At 42.1% G+C, this 18,560-nt stretch overlaps 1 protein-coding gene across 4 annotated transcripts in view; it reads left to right on the forward strand.

Moving 5' to 3' along the window:
- The first annotated feature begins 4,288 nt into the window (after positions 1 to 4,288).
- Positions 4,289 to 18,560, forward strand: part of jus (EB domain-containing julius seizure protein) — a 49,950-nt gene continuing 35,678 nt past the window's right edge. For all 4 annotated transcript variants that reach the window (XM_089729898.1, XM_028177337.2, XM_089729892.1 and 1 more), the window contains exon 1: positions 4,289 to 4,511. The gene's annotated coding sequence lies outside the window, so the exon portion shown is untranslated. The remainder of the gene's footprint in view (positions 4,512 to 18,560) is intronic.

An 18,560-nucleotide genomic window follows, 5' to 3' on the forward strand; every position in this document is an offset into this window, starting at 1 on the left:
TGGTTTCAATTTTCAAAAGATTTTTTTTATTTTGTTTATTTGATAGATATTTTGTATGGATGTAGAAGAACGAAATAAACGGAAATCACCATTGAATTGATCAAGCTACATTTATTTGTACGCATAAATACAATTAGGTCAACTTTTTTTTTTTTACTACCAAAGTTTTAAAATTTATACTAACGAAAACATGTAAAAATGTATTATTGTATAGCAGCTGTCCACGCGGATGCATCGCTCACTCAAGTAGAAGAGAGACAGATGTCGAATGCGGACGTCGATTGTAACTCTGTGTCGCTCGTTGCGTGCTCTCGCTTGCACTTCAAGCCTTAAATGGAACGCCTCAGAGCGAGGTAACGCCGCATGAGTAATGTTTTTTCGTGCGTGCAGCCGGCTCCATCGAATTATAAGACGTTGTCACGTCAAAGTCCCGGTTATTGTTTGGTTGGCAAGTGCCGGTATAATTCATAACAGCTTCTTACCAAATGGCACCAACATTATTACGGATGTGTACTAATGAGGAACTGGACACAATGGAGAAACTTGCGAGTCTCCGGTCAGCTTTGGTAAATCACTCGCCCTCGTTGCTTCTATATGACAACTCCCTACCTCATAGGGCACAGCAGACGGTCAATAAGTTACAAAAGCTAGAGTTGGAAGCTATGTGTCATCCACTCACCAGACCCTCCGCTGACAAACTTCTTCTTTTCCTAAAGCTTAGACAACTTCTTGAAAAGAAAAACATTCAAAACCCGAGAGGCTGATTAAAATTATTTTGAAGAGTACCTTGGCTCCCATACACCTGACTTCTTCACGAAGGGCATTGAAATATTACTACTGCGCTTTGCTAAGAGGGATGAATATTATATTTTTTATTAAAACTTTCTGTATACTAAACGGCAATTTCATAGGTACTCACTTACATATGCAATGCATGTCTTACGTAGATACACAATACTGAACTTTTTTCATTTCAGGCCAAGATACGTCCCCTTTAGTGTTAAGTAGACATCCCTACGTAAATGCTGTCAACGTGGAAACATGAGCTCGATGTATTAATGGCACATGTTGTTAATGTGGCATTGGGCAGGGCACATTGCTTGTAGAGCGGATGGCCGTTGGGGCCGAAAAGTTCTTGAGTGGCGACCGTGTACCGGAAGACGTAGCGTGGGTAGGTCTCCCACAAGATGGACCGACGACCTTTTGAAGTTCGCAAGGATCCGCTGGACGCAAAGACCGATCTTTGTGACGAGCCTTGGGGGAGGCCCATGTCCAGCAGTGGACATCTGTGAGCTGATAGAATAGTTGTTAATGTAGCTAGGGGTCCTTTCCGAAAGGAACGCGTCACTGCTGAATGAGTGCGAGTTATAAAACCAAGTTTCAGTTTTACTATACGAAGTATTCCTTATTGTCGAAATCCCTTATGAATAAGCGGTAGATATACAATAGGTGTTTTTTGTCACGTACTCTACGAGTTTGGAATGAGCTCCCCTCGACGATAATGCAGCAGGTTGGTTGTGCTCTTGTCAATACTGATGTCTACGAGCGATGTTGACCACCCACCATCCGATGGGCTTGGCATGGGCATAGGCATCAGATGGGCTTAGCATGGACATAGGCATCAGATGGGTTAACTTGTCTGTTTATCTAAAAGTTACAAGGCAGGGCTAAATTATTACGAGTGCATAATGCTTAGATATATTCGAGATCTATGAAGGACAGTTCACGTGGAAGAATTTATCTGCTTTGCTCCTCATTCAAGACCTTCAGCGTACTTAATGTCAACATTTCTTATGCAACATTTCCCACATTTAAATTAACATAAAAACTTCTCAGCAACACTTCGAGCGGACATCTTCATAATTATAAAACATTTACAAATGAAAACGCACTCTCGACTTTGTTTGTTTAAGTTTACTTTTCTGTAGCACCGTAACTTTGAATAACTGCCAAGAAAAGGCAATCGATATCATCTATTTGGCGAGATTTTTAAAGTCCGCTCCACGAAGTCGGCTGTGATGTAAAACGAATGTAATTTCAGACCTTAATGGGTTTGACCTTAAATGCATCATGGAAAACTCTCACGTGTCTTGATGTTTGAACTACATAGTTCACTCGGAAAATCTAGAATGATCGATTTAAAAGCGCTGAGACTATTACACGTAGTTTCCTGTTATGCAATTTTTTGTCTTGAATAACCTTTTTGTTAGTTCTTAACGAAATTCGTCAAATCTCTTCTTCAACCCGTGTCCACCCAATACTGAGTGTAGGTCTCTTCGAATGCACCCCATTCTCTTTGGTCTCTTGCCTTTCTCGTCCAGTTTCTAACAACCACTTTGACCAGGTCGTCGGTCCACCTCCTTGGCAGTCTGCCCACGTTACGATGTCCAGTACGAGGTCTCAACTCCAGTACTTAAAAAAAAAAAAAAAACTTTTGTGCCCCACCGATTGTCAGCGTGACGGCATATTATTATGTGGCCGGCCCACTTCCACTTTTTCCCAGCAATCACTTTGGCTATGTCGGTCAAACCAGTTCTTCTGCGGATTTTTTTTTGTTGCTTAGATGGGTGGACGAGCTCACAGCCCACCCGGTGTTAAGTGGTTACTGGAGCCCAGACACATCCACCACGTAAATGCGCCAACCACCTTGAGATGTAAGTTCTAAGGTATAGTTACAACGGCAGCCCCAATCTTCAAACTGACACGCATTACTGCTTCACGGCAGAAATAAGCAGGGTGGTAATACCTACCCGCGAGGACTCACTAGAGGTCCTACCACCATTATATTGCGCATTCTATCACGTAGAGAAATGCCTAACATAGCCCGTTCCATGGCTCTTTCGTCAAATGAACGACCAAATAAAGGGTATTTTAGAGTGTCATTTCCAAAGAGAATATCCAATAACGACAGTATAAGACCAATTAAAGGTAAAAGTCAAATTGAGAGGACATCGCGAAATTTTATTGTCGTATTGAAATGATGAAATATTTCAAATAGTATTATTATTCGCCAATAGATGTCGGGAAGGGTCATAAAGTTGATTATCGATAAAGTTGATTATTGAGAAGACGAATAAAACAACATTTTCTGAAAATAAATCGTAGCTAGATCGATTTATTGCCCCCGAAATTCCCTGTATATTAATTTTATAAAAATCGTTGGAGCCCTTTCCGTATATATATCCGTATTATCCGTATATATATGTATATACAAGAATTGCTCGTTTAAAGGTATAAGATAAAATGAGCTACAAATATACAACTATCTTACTTTCCGTATTCAATACCAAAACAAAAAGAAGTGAATCTCCGAGTTCGAAGCCTCAATTTCTCTTACTTTCGTAAAATCTTAATCATTCAAAAGTCTCATCAAAGTACGAAGCTTAAAGATTCCAGCAGGAGAGCTGATAGAAATGTATTATTAACGTGACATGTTGTAGTCTCGGTGTCTGCGCGTTCTGCGCATGCGTGAGGCTCTTAGGGACGGAATATAGTCGATAGAAATGTCGGGAAAGCTTTAAGCTGAATTAAATTCAATAAAATAAATTAAGTTCTTTAAAAAAGCATCGTGTTGGAAAACATCGAATATGAAGTTAATGAAACACCTGGTACTGAAATCGGGTTTTAGAAATCATTATAAATTGCTGACGATGAATTACTGGTATCTTGACTACCTAATACCATTTATAGTGATGAGATTAAAATCGCAATTTAAAATGCAAAAGAGATAAGAATTCGTATGTTGATATATAAATATAATAAATTTATTTATTAACTCGTTATTGTTCGAGATAAGTTCAGTTAGATTATCATACCCTCAGAAAAAGGAACATTCAAACTATCCTCATTCTGCCATTCAAAAACCTTAACCTAGACACATCCCACTGGGTTTCTCGTCGGATTTTTTCAGCGGGTCGCGTTTCCGATCCGGTGGTAGATTCTGCGAAGCACAGCTCTTGCTAGGGCCAGTGTTAGCAGCACTCCCGGTTTGATCCTCGTGAGCTCAACTACACGTCAAGGAGAAGCTGAAACAGCCTAGGTAGCGTAGGTAGGAAGAAAAAAAAAAGTGTTTTAAATCTAATACTAAAAGACACTTTTACACATCTGACTCAATTAAAATTGATAACTAGCCGATGTGTAAAATACTGCCAGAAATTCCGAATAATGCATTTGGAACTTTTATAAAGCTCGCTGGCTTTCTACAAGAAAAATGTTCGTCATATCGATGTCGATATACACACAGGCTTTCTTCAATGGCCGCGACCCACCTCTATCCCACCCAGACCTGGTAGTCTGCGGTAGCAGTCGCAGAGCGCGCCCGTGCCCAGCAAGTTCCGCGAATGAACATTGTCTTAATTTGAAAGAAAATGCGCTTCTCCCGTGACGCGTGATTCGGAGGCCGCGGCGCGGGAGTTTGACACATGTTGCAGAGGGGAATAAGGTTCAATTCTGCAAGGCACAACCCTGGCTAGTCCGGTGCAAAGAGCCGCTTTCCACGCCGAAATGACTGGGTAAGGCAAATTTCTTGAAACAATATGGATATTACTATTTCGATATCTTCAAATTCATTGGCCAACTTATGATTAACTTGTACGGTATGTTGACAACAATAATATCCAAATGAAATTCTGTCGTCTCTTGGGAAGCGTATACGGATGTATGATGTTTTCACAATAATTAACCTATCAGACTTTATTTAATTCTGAATGAAATTTACGCAAAAATAGACCGAGGTCATATTTTCATGAAGTTGCGGACACATGGTAACAACTCCTGATAGCATGCTATACTGATAACTAGACAGACAATAATATTTTTTTAGTAAAATTATATATGAAATTATATACGGTAGGCAGCGGCTTTGCTCTGCTCTGCATTGCTGAAGTCCATGGGCGACGGTAACCAGTTATGCTCGTTAGTCTACAAGAGCAATAAAAAAATATATGAGAAAAAAAAGGTGAGTATTTTAGCCATTTAAAAATACAACAATATTCATTCGGAAACCAACTTACCTACTAAAACATTCAATACACAACATCAAACTTTTTGTGAGTTCATTTTGGATCGTCGACAACTCTTCTGAAATGTTTGGAGAGTTAATGATCCCCCAAGATTAACAAAGTTTAATCAGTTTTCAAAGTATTCGCCGGTGCTGTTATTGACACAGACCTACCAACGATGAAAATATTTGCCTATAGTTGATTTTATTTGATCGTTTTTTTATTTAATAAATAATATGTTTTTGTTTAATAAGCGCAGGATTGTATTTTTTTTTTTTTTTTTTTTGTCAGGAGGAAATCACCGGACTTCCGCCCTCCGCTGGGGATGGAGGGCGGGGCATGTCGGAGTTGAACCGACTAAAACCTCCTGTCGCTCAACAACCAACGTCCAAACCTCGCATGAGACAGAACTCATGAAAAGGCAAAGGGGGGAAAGTGAAGCGTTTAGTGCGGAGCACATCTCTCCCATCACCCTCCCCCTCGGGACGCCGGACTGGCGGTCGTCGGTGCCACGACCACCAGTCCTCTCGGTCGGCAGGCTATCCGAAGCCCGCCTAGATGGCGCCGGTTAGAATGGTCTACCCTCGGAATACCCCGCTGGGTCAGAACCAGCGTGGGTTGAGGATAGCCGGCCTTCCATCACCCGGACGCTCTTGCATAAAACGCGTGCAGAGCAGCTTGCACGTCGTCTTCTTAGGTCCCCTTCGTCGGTCCCCAGGCCGACATGTGAGAGAGACCCGAAACACTTAGAGGGCCAGGGCTTGGGCGAAATCCGCCTCCCTGGCCCCCGCTCGACGGCGGCGGGCCTGCGCGTCTCGCACGCGCCCCGCCGCCTCCTTCTGCGAGATGGTGCACTCGCAGAAGTCGAGCATCGCCTTCCACGACTCGTCGTCACCGAGCATTGATGCCACAACACCCGGCAACGACAAGTCGTTTCCTATTTTTGCGACAAGGACACGGCGCCACCCCTCCTATGCGGGGCAGGCGATGAGCGTGTGCTCCGCCGTGTCCAAGTCGCAACCACAATGGTGGCACTCTGCCGTCAGCTCGGCTCCGATCCGGTGCAGGAACTCACCGAAGCAACCATGCCCAGTGAGCACCTGCGTGAGCCGGAAAGTGAGGCGTCCTCTGTCACGATTCACCCAATTCACAAGAACCGGGCGAATCGCCTCGACGGTCCTACGACCAGCCGAAGGATCGGCCAGCCGTCTGGACCATGACTCCAGCACGGACCGCCGAGATTGGGCCCTCCGCGCTCTGACCACACTGGGGCTGGGACGTGCCACGCCCCGTGCACGAAGGTCAGCCCGCCACTGATAGTCAGCGGCGAGCGCCTCCGCTTCCAGAACCCAAGGCGGCGTCCCAGCCAGTACACACGCCGCCTCGAAGGAGATGGTGCGATAGCCGCGGATGACCCTGACCGCGATGGTGCGTTGCGGCCGTTGCAGCAGCTTCGCTACCCCCACGGCCAGGGACTGGCCCCACACGGGCGCCCCGTATAGGGCCATTGATCGCACCACCCCTGTATAGAGACGGCGCGTCACCTGGTCAGGCCCCCCAACGTTGGGAAGAAGCCGGCTTAACGCGCCGGCCACTCCCAACAGACGAGGGACCAGATTTTGAAAGTGAGCACGGAAGGTCCAACGACTGTCCAGAATGAGGCCGAGGTACTTCAACTGCACCCCGACCCCGATACGGACGCCTCCAACCACGATATGGGCATCGACAGGTGGCACTCTCCGGGGCCTGTGGAACCACATGGCCTCGGATTTACTGAGCGCCACGTCGAGGCCCAATCTCCTGATTTTGCCGACGACATGCGCCACCCCAGCCGTAGCAAGACGGGCAGACTCAGCAAAACTCCCCCCCCGGGCCACGACCAACGTGTCGTCTGCGTAACAGATTACGCTTAGGCCCGGGAGGAGGGCACCCCTCAGTACCCAGTCATACCCGATATTCCACAAAAGAGGGCCGAGCACCGACCCCTGTGGAACACCGCGCACGACCGGGAACCGGTGCACGATCCCACCGTGTCCGGTACACGTGACCGATCTGTCCTCCAAGTAGGAACCCACCAGCCGGCGAAGGTAGGGGGGCACTCCGTGTCGTTCCAGCGCTCCCCCTATCACGGACCAGGGCAGGGTGTTAAAAGCATTGGCGATATCGAGTGACACCGCCAAAGCCACCCCACCCCCGGAGACGGCCTCCTCCGAGAGGGCCCGCACGCGAAGGATCGCGTCTACCGTTGAGCGGCCCTCTCGGAAGCCATACTGCTCCGCCGACAGATCGGGTCCCACCCTGACCAGATGCTGGATGATACGGGCCGCCAGAATGCGTTCCAGCAGCTTGCCCACCTCATCCAGCAACACGATGCAGGATTGTATTAGGCTATTTTAGAAAAAAATACATTTTAACATAGAAAAATATCTATTAAAATAGTCTTATTTTAAAATTATCTTATTGAATCAACCTCAAGTAAAAGTAAAGTTGAGAAAAGTTATGACTTTTACTTATGATAGGACGTCTTGTGAGCCGGCTCAATCGGTACCACCACCCTGCTTATATCTGCTGTGAAGCAGTAATGCGTTTCAGCCTGAAGGGTGCGACAGCCGTTCTACTTTAAAAACTAAGACCTTAGAACTCATGTCTCAAGGTGGGTGGCGGCATTTACGTTTTTGATGTCTATGGGTTTCGGTAATCACATAACACCAGGTGGGCCGTGAGATTGTTCAACCACCTTTGCAATAAAAAAAATCGAACTTCTTTGGTTATTTTCGTAAATATTAGCAGGTGGCAGGTACTCTTAAGAATGTATCTAAAGGAATTTTAAAGAATAAGACGCCTGGAAAAAATCATGAAGTGGATAGTACAAGCAGTAATGAAGAAGAACAATTAATATTCCTATCTATCGTAAGACCCATATTTTAAGAAGCTATCTCGAAACATCCTTGACCCCAACTCGATCGATACGTTATGATCACCTCGAGGAATCTCCGTTATTGGTATTCATAGTTTTAGTTCGCTCTTGTTATCTAGCGATCCTTGGGACTAGTATCCGCTAGAACAGTCATATATTTTATTTAACGCGAACTAAAATAGAAGAAACTATTTGAATTTCTTAATAAGTTGAGTTTGATTCCGTGTTTTTAATTTCGGCTGTCAAAGATCGAACAGTGACTGACGAAGGCGATTTCTTGTAACTTAGATCATTGGACTATTATTATGCTGAGTGAAGTCAAGGTTTTTTTTTTATTGCTTAGATGGGTAGACGAGCTCACAGCCCACCTGGTGTTAAGTGGTTACTGGAGCCCATAGACATCTACAACGTAAATGCGCCACCCACCTTGTGGTATAAGTTCTAAGATCTCAGTATAGTTACAACGGCTGCCCTACCTTTCAGACCGAAACGCATTACTGCTTCACGGCAGAAATAGGTAAGGCAGTGGTACCTACCCGCGCGGACTCACAAGAGGTCCTACCAGCAGTAACCAGTAACCAGTTACAAAATAACTATTTAGAGTACAGGTGAAAAACATAGAAATTTGTTGTGGTCCCTAATTGGGAGAGAAGAGGGCACCAAAGATTAGCGGCAAAAAACTTGCTGCTTATTTACTGGGCAGCATTCATAATTGCTAGCGATAGGACAGCCGCTGTACACTTAATTCATGACTGATGGAAATCAAGACAAGACTTTGCGACGCCCCCGGACACTTCGGTCATATTACTCGGATACCTGATAACTTAGAGAGACTATAAATGACAGGGAAGATCGAGGGATAGAGACCGCGCGGGCGTTTCCCGACAAAGTGCTTCGATCAAATCCGCACCACACTAGTCCACGATGACCCTATTCCACGAAGACCTTCGCGTGGCCAATGATCGGAAACGCTGAAAAGATATAATAAAAAATAAAATCCTGTCTAAACAAGATGGGTGGTGGGTGGAAGTTTTGGTGGGTAGCGCATTTACGTTGTAGATATCTATGGGCTCCAGGAACCACTTAAAACCAGGTGGGCTGTGAGCTCGTCCACCCATCTAAGCAATAAAGAAAAAAAAGATGGTCGCGACCATCAGCAGTGAGGAAACAGTGCGAGGAGGAGGAGAGGAAAGCAATGTGAATTGTAAGTTTATTCCAATTTAACAAAAACATCAACTTTATGCCTGAAGGTAGACGAAAGCATACACGTAAAAAAAAAACAATAGGCCCATGTAACGACTAAATTCTAAGCGAAAAAAATAAATGAAATCATTCCATTTGTGGAGGTTCGTACTTGCCACGTTTCGCTATTTGGCAATTTGCCAAGTTCTCAGACCGTTTGATTTCAGATACACATAAGGATTAGCCTATAGCTTAGGCTTCAAGGAACGAGGTTGCAAAGTACCATCAATTTATCTAATTGAGTACCGTTGCCTGTGTCTTCATAGGTTTTATGTATATATATAGAAATGAATTGCTGTTCGTTAGTCTCGCTAAAACTCGATAACGCCTCTTTGCTCGCCCGATTTGGCTAATTTTGGTCTTGAATGATTTGTGGAAGTCTAGAAAAGGATTAAAAGGTAAATAAATATGAAAGTGCTAAAAAAAAAAAAAAGGAATTCAATAAAAATTACAATTTTGATTTCCCTTTGATGTGTCCCCCGTCGGACGGATTCCTTTTGTTTGTTTTAAGTTTATTTTATACAAAAGTTGAGGTCTTTTATTTATCGATTGGGGCACTACAAAGTGTGCCGGGTCAGCTAGTTACCTCAATAAATACAAGGTAACTGCAACCTACCTACTAGAAAATTATTGTACACTACGCGTCATGAATATTGCTAGTGCCTGAGGGAATAACACATCGCGTTGCGTCCTGTAAAATAAGATTATCGTGCCTCATTTGAAGATGTTATATCACAACGTTCAATTATAATAGTAAATGTGAGTTTATTGAAGTTACAATGCGCATCGGAAAAATAATCTGAAAACAAACTCAAAAAACTATCTTTTCAGCTATAAAAGTGACACATCTGACATATACCAGGAAGGAAGCTGAGTTAGCTTAGCCCTTGAACTGGTTTTTCAAACAATGAAAATTGAAAAAAGGTAATTGGCCCATTGCTCATTGGTACCTTCTGTTGCGAAGTAAATTGATTTAGAAAGTGGCTTCCTTCTAACCTCTAAAGATTCAGAAATATGTCCAAAAAGTGTTTAAAATTTAAAACATCGTTTCACTGTGCAATATTCAAAAGAACTGACCTTTTTTTTATATATGTTCTGACCGTTGGAAAGAAATAAATTGCGTTTCACGTAAATAGAGTTTGCTTGTTTTTTGAGGGACACAGGCAAATAGGAAATGTAATATGGTCGCGACACTTGGTGCTTAAGGTTTGTTGACCTTACGAAATTGAACGTTTACTGTTTTTGTTTTATTGTTATCAGATGAAGTCGATATAAATCGTCAACGGATAATATCTCGAACGAATCCAGACTCAGCTGTACAATTATTACGGTTAAATAAATGACTGTCTAAAAATTAATAAAAAATACCCTACCGTATTAACAATACTAAAATGCGAGGCGACGTAAAAAAAGAATCATTATTTTTTTACTTTTTAGTAACATTTAACATTTTTTGTAACTATACTGAGACCTTAGAACTTATATCTCGAGGGGGGTGGCGCATTTACGTTGTAGATGTCTATGGGCTCCAGTAACCACTTAACACCAGGTGGGCTGTGAGCTCGTCCATCCATCAAAGCATTAAAAAATAAATAAATAAATTTAGATCATGTAAGATGTAGACATTTAGATTTTAGTAACATGTAGACAACAAATAGATTTATTTACGATAGTCAAAATGTAGCTTTGAATGTACGTAAAGCTATTGTCAATGGAGACGATTAAATTACAGATTCTATTTCATGATTCTGTTAGCTTCCCACTGGAATACCTTTACAAATTCTCTGAATTGTTGAATTGTTGTTTATTGTTGAATTAAGTCAAGTGTTTCTAAAAGAAGGGATTGCTTCACGCTGCAAGATCTTTTCACAAAAGGGTCTGTTTTTACAAGTCATAAAATCACTCCTTCGCGATTTTAGATTTACAGTCTTTTTAGGAAAAAGATGGTCCAATTTCTTATTCATGGATTTTCGTATTCAGTCACAGTACATGAGATGCTCTCAATGCCATTACTCGTTCGGAGTTTTCTGAATGTAGATATATTGATCCTTGTTGAATATTTTAGCTTTGATTATAGCTCTGATATTGTTTGAAAATCTTTTGCTGTACGTGACAAATTAGGTTACGTATCGACTTGTCGATAGTACCATTCTCACGGAACGTTTGGAACTTCTGGGCTTACAAAGGGAGTTCGGTTCTCACTGTGTTTTGTAAGGTAGGTTATATGGGAAATGTTCTTAGGAATTGTTTTAGATAGTCCTGCCATCTCGCTTGTAAAAAATGCCCACCACTGGAGCAGAATTCATTCATATTATCTTTAACCACTGCGTTCATATATAACATCATTTCTGCCATTTAGTATTGTTCATAGTTAATATTAAAGCTGTTGAAAATTTCTTGAAGAAAGTCGGTTAAAAGTAAAAGAAAATCCAATCTAAATAATTGGCTTCAAATAATTTGGGTGCTTGTTGTCTTAGCATAACATTTCTCCATTTCTTACCCTGGATGGCGTAAAAGATGGCGGGAATTCTACTGGAGAATGGGTAGTAACGTTCTATGAGGAGCTTGCCACCGTAATGTGGTCGTAAAATGGCATTTATTGGTAGTGAGGCATATTGTAGCCGCTCAGTTAAGTAGGATAATCCCATCTATTTCTATCGTAGAACAGTCATACACATTGATTTGACGTTTGGTGCAGCTGTTAAATATAATTAGGACTTTTACCTCATGTCTCTAGGTGCGTGGCGATTCATTTTGTTTAAATCCACTCTATGACACTTGTGGGTCCAAATCTCTAACGTAATAAAAAAATAAAAAAAATGGCAGTCATATGGACTGCCGAGATAATTGAAAACTTTTAAATTAGAATTTTCGTATTAAAATTTGATATTTCTTAATGTTCATAGCTTATTTATTATTCAAATATATGTATTACGGGCTGTAAAAGATCATGACAAATTATAAATACAATTTACAATTGAAATAACAAATAATATTATTATACAATCACTTAAGACGTAACGTGGGACGCCCCCTGGCTAGATGGTGTGATGACCTCCGCACGGTGGCCGGCAAGAAGTGGATGAGAAGAGCCGCAGACCGGGCTCAGTGGTGTAGATTGGGAGAGGCCTATGTCCAGCAGTGGACGACTGTGGGCTGTTGATAATGATGATGATGATGATGATGATGATGATGATGATACAACCGTCGGTGCGCCCAGTCACGGCCGGAGTTCCGCAGGGGAGCGTCCTGGCACCATTCCTCTACGCTCTCTATACCAACGATATTCCCACGCTCGAGGGCAACCTCGAAGCGTGGGAAGCCGACGTAAAGTTGGCGCTGTTTGCCGACGACAGCGCCTACTTCACGTCATCCAACTTCCCCTCTGCGGCCATTTCGAGGATGCAGAGGTTATTGGACTTACTGCCCCAGTGGCTGGACCGATGGAGGGTCGCGGTCAACGTGGGGAAGACCGCGGCTATTCTCTTCGGTCCGGTCCGCACAAGAGTCGTCCCGGGACAGCTCAGTCTCCGTGGCGCTAATGTCGAGTTTAGATCCAGCGTCCGGTACTTGGGGGTCGATATCGACCGGAGTTTGAGGATGACCGCCCACGCCAATAAGGCGTTGGCGGCCGCTCGCTACGCGAGATTCCTCCTCCGGCCGGTGTTGGCCTCCAGGTTGCCGGTCAGGACTAAGCTCGGCATTTATAAGACGTATGTCCGTTCCCGTATCACGTACGCAGCTGCGGCCTGGTATCACCTCATCCCGCAGGTCACGCGGGTGAAGTTACAGGCCCAGCAGAATCTGGCTCTTCGCACGATAGTCGGAGCAGGGCGTTACGTCAGTAATGCCGTAATCGCCCGGGATCTGGATGTGGAGTCGCTCGAGGAGTTCATCCGGAGGCTAGCTCGTAATCTTTACGAGCGGGCTGACGGTGGACCCCACGAGCATCTCCACAACTTAGCTCCCTTGCACGCTAGACCACCTGATGGTCTGGCGCTACCAAGGGAGCTACTGGAACCCCCGGCTATGGTAAGATAGTCGGCTTAACCGGAGTGATATGGGAGTGCTCATAATGAGTGCCCCCATGGGACTGAGCTGTCCACACTCGTCACTTCCCCCCACATTGTTGGGGTGCCCCCCTATGGGGACCCATTTTCCACCCCCGAGGGTGGACCACTCCCCCGTTTGGGGAGTGTTTTAAGTCGGCCCCTCCCCGTGACAGACTTCCCCTTCTGGGGAGCCCGGAGCGGGTGAGCGCTTTACTAGTGCCGTGGCCCCCCCTCTGATTTGTAGAGGCGGGGCCGCGGCATGGGGCCGGTGGCGGGCCCCTCGTAGCCGCTGACTGTTGTCCCCGTGTAAATAGTAGTGTAGTTTAGTTTTAGTTAGCTTGTAGTTAGTTAGTAAGGGGAAAAAAAAAAGAAAAAAAAAAAAAAAAGAAAAAAAAAAAAAAAAAAAATTGAGGACAACACGACGCCGGAGGATCCTGCTGCCGGGCGTCATCCCTGGAGCCATTCAAGCCCATCGTATTATGTATAAGTATATATGTTTTGTCGATGTAGTGCAGCCGTGCACGCTGCGAACAGCGTACCTTTTCCCCAAGTCCTCCCCGCATCTACTTCACCCCTGCCTTATATGGTAGGGAGTTTCAGCCCGGGTAGTGGGGTTTGCCCCGAGGCCCGTTCCGTGCCCCCGAAAGGGGGTACGACGACCCTTCTTCTTCTTCTTCTGATGATACAATCACTTTTACTATTTCCATTCAATTTTATTTGTAAAGTTTACACGGTACTAATGTTACTTAATACGTCACCAAAAAGTGCTCAACGTGGCTAAAAAAGTTTTCACTTTAATAAAATGTAAAAAGATTTATCGATCCAATCAAAGTTACGTGTTATTTGGTCTGAAACATCTCAATTTCTTACAGTTTCGTAGTTTTATCACGAGCCTAAGTCCTTTAGTGTTGTTTGGGTCTTCTCTCTTGTCCAGCTATGAATGTCATCATTACATTCTATATATTCACATTTAAGTCCTTTTCCCTATTGGTTCTAATAGTTTTGAAGTATTATTTTTAAAATTCAAAGACTGCTTACTCGACCATACACTTATTTGACAGACGATTGTTTTTGTAGACGACGGTGATAATTTTGAATCTAGGCACCAAATTTTATAATTCTATATTGTCTGTAATTAACTATTTGTAAACTATTTATGAGTAAACTTATCTGTTATTTCTATCTAATAGTTTTCACACTAATATAGACTCTAGTTAATGGCCTAAACAATTTTTATTCGTATTATTTACAGTCACAGTGGAATGTCTTTAAATCGGTAAGTGTGGTTTGCGATGTGGGCGAACGTATATTGTTTCTTAATCAGTTACTTTACTATTTCGAAGTTGATGTAACGGTCATCATTAAATTCACTACAGATTTAATCGAAGTGTTATATTTGGAGCTCGTAATGTGATTCAGTGAGGAGTATTTGTATCTTGATGCCTATCAACCTAGTAATTATAAGCCGGTAACTCGGTACCAATTTTCTGCCGTTATTGCCGAATGGGTCAATCTCCCGAACCTTACTTTTCAATACTTAAAATATACATCCTATTATTTCTTTATCTTGAAGCCACTTATGAATGTGCAACTAGGTACTTTGTCAATGGTGAAAGTTCAACAAACTATTATTGTAGTTTTCAAATATTGGGATCATAGGATGTTTAATTTAGGGTCACTCATTCGTCGATACTCTTCCTCGCCAGAGTGAGGACAGTGATAAAGAACCTAGAAAAGGCAAGGTGAAGAGATTCCGTCTAAGTAACTTATTTGTGTATCTCGTCTTAGAGGTCGTTGGACCGACAGTCGTTCAATGCGCAATCAACACGAACATACCTACCTACTATAATATACTTTTATTAGGTTCATAACTTACTGCGTGTGATATCAACTCAGAAAGTCCGAAAGCTCCAAGTTGCCTCCTGAATATTAAACGAAGAAGTTATCGGAGAAAGCTAACTGTTTTGTATCAACACGCGTAACATTGTTAAGTCATCTTTGTCAACTATAAGAAGCTATTTTTATTACGTAATAACTTATGCAAAAGAGCTTCACTTGTGAAATATTACTTGAACAAACAACACATCACGTAACAGAAATTGCGATCAAACCAGTCTAAACAATAGGGTATGCGAAATATTTGAGTAACTGCCCGCTGAAAACTGAAATCGGACGTGAAAAATAACACTGTATTTATTGAAGCCTGTGATTCAATGACTATTGACTCAGTATAAAGGTGTTGTTAATTAACATATAATATCTCAATTATAATAATTCAATATCAATATATAAAGAATAATGAAATGGTAGAATACGGCGCGTGCTTTCACAGACAAACATAGACTAACTTGGACTAGAATAAAGTGTATCTTTCCACTGCTGGATGGCTTGAATAAAATTTCATGGAATAGAGGCCTCATTCCATGAAAATTCAACGTTATTAATAGTTATCGAGCTTACGTAGGTATATATGCGGGTATAAATAGGTGATTTTATCTGCTACATAACGACCCACTGAACAGATTTTGACAAAATAATGTACGGAAATAATTTTAACCCTAGGAAAGAATATAGCTTACATTTCGTAGCAGTTTTGAACACATATTTGCGCCCATGCGGTGTAAAGTTGGCTATGCAAATGAAAGCTAGTTCAAAAAACAAAATCATCAGTACATAAATGTGGAATTGTAAGAAATTGTACAAAAAAATGGCTCATATGGCATAAGGTCCATAAATCATAAATTTGTCGTTATTATTTAACTTAGGTCAAGTTTATGGTTTTCCCAACATTAAGAATGTGAACCCAATACTTAATACGAGCTTTAATCTCAATTGAAAAGACTGTACTAATCTTGAAGCGAGAATGCACAATTGTTTCATTGAAATAGGCAGAATGATATACGATACTAAAGTTAGCCTGAAAAATATCCACAGACGAATTAGGTACACATGATCTAAAACCCATAGACACAGTCCACTGAGTTTCTCGGCGGATTTTCTTACTGGGTCGAGATTCCGATCCGATGGCAGATTCTGCGAAGCACTGTTCTTGCTAGCGCCAGTGTTAGCTATTTCTTTCAGGTTGAGCCGGTGAGCTCACCTACCCGCCCACGCTTAGTTAAGATTAGGCTACCAGCGAATAGGGAGAAAAGAAAACATGATCTAAAACGTATCAAGCATGCGTTTCGAAGAAGCTTTCGAATTTTTCTCGACTCAAACATTAAAAATAGAGCTTAGGGCACTTGACTTTCATAAACTTTGGTCTAGTCACGTAGCATCCCGACCGTAAACGTCCATTGAAAGTTTTATCGGATAATAAGTGATCCGTTAGAGTTGCAACAAAAATACAGAGTGTCTCTCTGTATTTTTGTTGTTTTGTGTTAAAGTTAAAACTATTTTTGGATTTGGTGTTAAAAAAATATGTTTTATTTTTATTGGTCACTAATACTTTATCGTGATTATTACATATTTCAATAGCGTTGTGTATGCCCAATCCTTGTTTGTGTACTGGTGATAGTTGGTATTGGGGGCCCGCATCGGAAGCTACAAATATTCTGCCTATTTCTACCATGAAGCAGTGATGTATTCCAATTTTAAGTGTGGGTCAACAAGAGTACAATACATTTGAAATTTTGACCTCATATCTTAAAGTGGGCGGCTTCACTCAGTTGTGATATTTATTGGGACCAATAAATCAAAGTATTCCTAAACACTGCAGGACGTATTTGAGACCCTAGATCAATAATCACTCTGCTGCACGAATCTATTCGCGCTGGTTAAGTATATCTATGAATTCACAATCAATTAACTGCACCCAAATCAAGTACATACATCCTATTTGAGACTTCATATGTAGGTTAGGTTAGAATAGGCATTATATAATACAATTCAGTCATTAACCTTATATTTCGAAGTGGATGGTATTAACGTTCTGATCTCTATGCCCGGTAGTAAATTTACACCAGACGGATTGCAAATTCGACATTCATCTAACGCAATAAAGAAGCAACAAATAATTCTTAATGAAACGAATTTCGATCGTCTGGGATTAAAAATTACTGCTTATCCTCTTACTTGTAATTATGTTTTTGTTGCTTGATTAAATGATAAGACACCCGACGTACTTGTATTGAGAAATGAAACTATTTCTGTGTTCAAATCCGGTATACTATACGTAACGGTAGGCAGCTGCTTGGCTCTGCCCCTGGCATTGCTGAAGTCCATGGGTGACGGTAACCACTCACCATCAGGTGGGCCGTATGCTCGTCTGCCTACAAGGGCAATAAAAAAAAAATAAAAAAAGGTACGAATTTTTGTAATAAAAAAAATACTTAACTCATATACTTGAATTTTTTCACCGATAAAGGATTAGCATCTTGTAAAATCATACCCTCTAAAATTATAACTTGCCTTGATACAATTTTTTTATTACCCTTGTAGACAGACGAGCATACGGCCAACAGTCTTTCTTCGCAGCGAACTTGGGTCTTCAACGGGCTTAATTGAACTAAGTTCAATTCACGACTCGCCCCAGAGAGCTCTCCACTTCAGACACAAGTTTAGATCGTCTCTCTTGCACCACACTCCAAGAAAAGCTCTGATGGCCGATATATTGCGCATCCCCCGTGCTGTCATCTGCAATGCAATGCAATGCATGCCATCAATAGATACCATGTCATTGATATACAGGATGAAAAGCGTGGGAGAGAGTACCGAACCGTCCAGAACCACCGTGACGCTCCGCCCTTCTAAAAAGTTAGCAATCCACTAGCAGAGTCCCTGGGGGATTTTTTAAGATTACTACTACTTACCACTGCCTAATTACTGTACTATTGGAACATAGACCTCAAGTCTCAAGGTGAGGAGCGGTATTTACGGTGAGATTGATTTATTCTTTACTGGTGGTAGGACTTTTTGTGAGTCCGCACGGGTAGGTACCACTGCTCTGCCTATTTCTGCCGTGAAGCAGTAATGCGTTTCGGTTTGAAGGGTGGGGCAGCCGTTGTAACTATACTGACTACCTTAGAACTTATATCTCAAGGTGGTGGGTTGTAGATGTCTATGGGCTCCAGTAACCACTTAACACCAGGTGGGCTGTGAGCTCATCCACCCATCTAAGCAATAAAAAATAAAAAAAGATTTTGCTATCTACATATTTCATTTAAATTTTAATTTGCAATAATTTACAATAAGAACACCGTACCATTCAGTACGCGGCACAGAGCGACTGAAACAGTTCATAATAGTTAACGATGTTAATGACTCATGGTAAATGTCAGAATTACTTGACGTAGTGTAAGTTTTGTACCATGACTAAAGGTTTTCATTTTAAAATATCTCAACAGTGTT

The sequence above is a fragment of the Bombyx mandarina genome, chromosome 09 (assembly GCF_030267445.1).
Source record: "Bombyx mandarina strain Sakado chromosome 09, ASM3026744v2".
NCBI classification, from domain to species: Eukaryota; Metazoa; Arthropoda; class Insecta; order Lepidoptera; family Bombycidae; genus Bombyx; species Bombyx mandarina.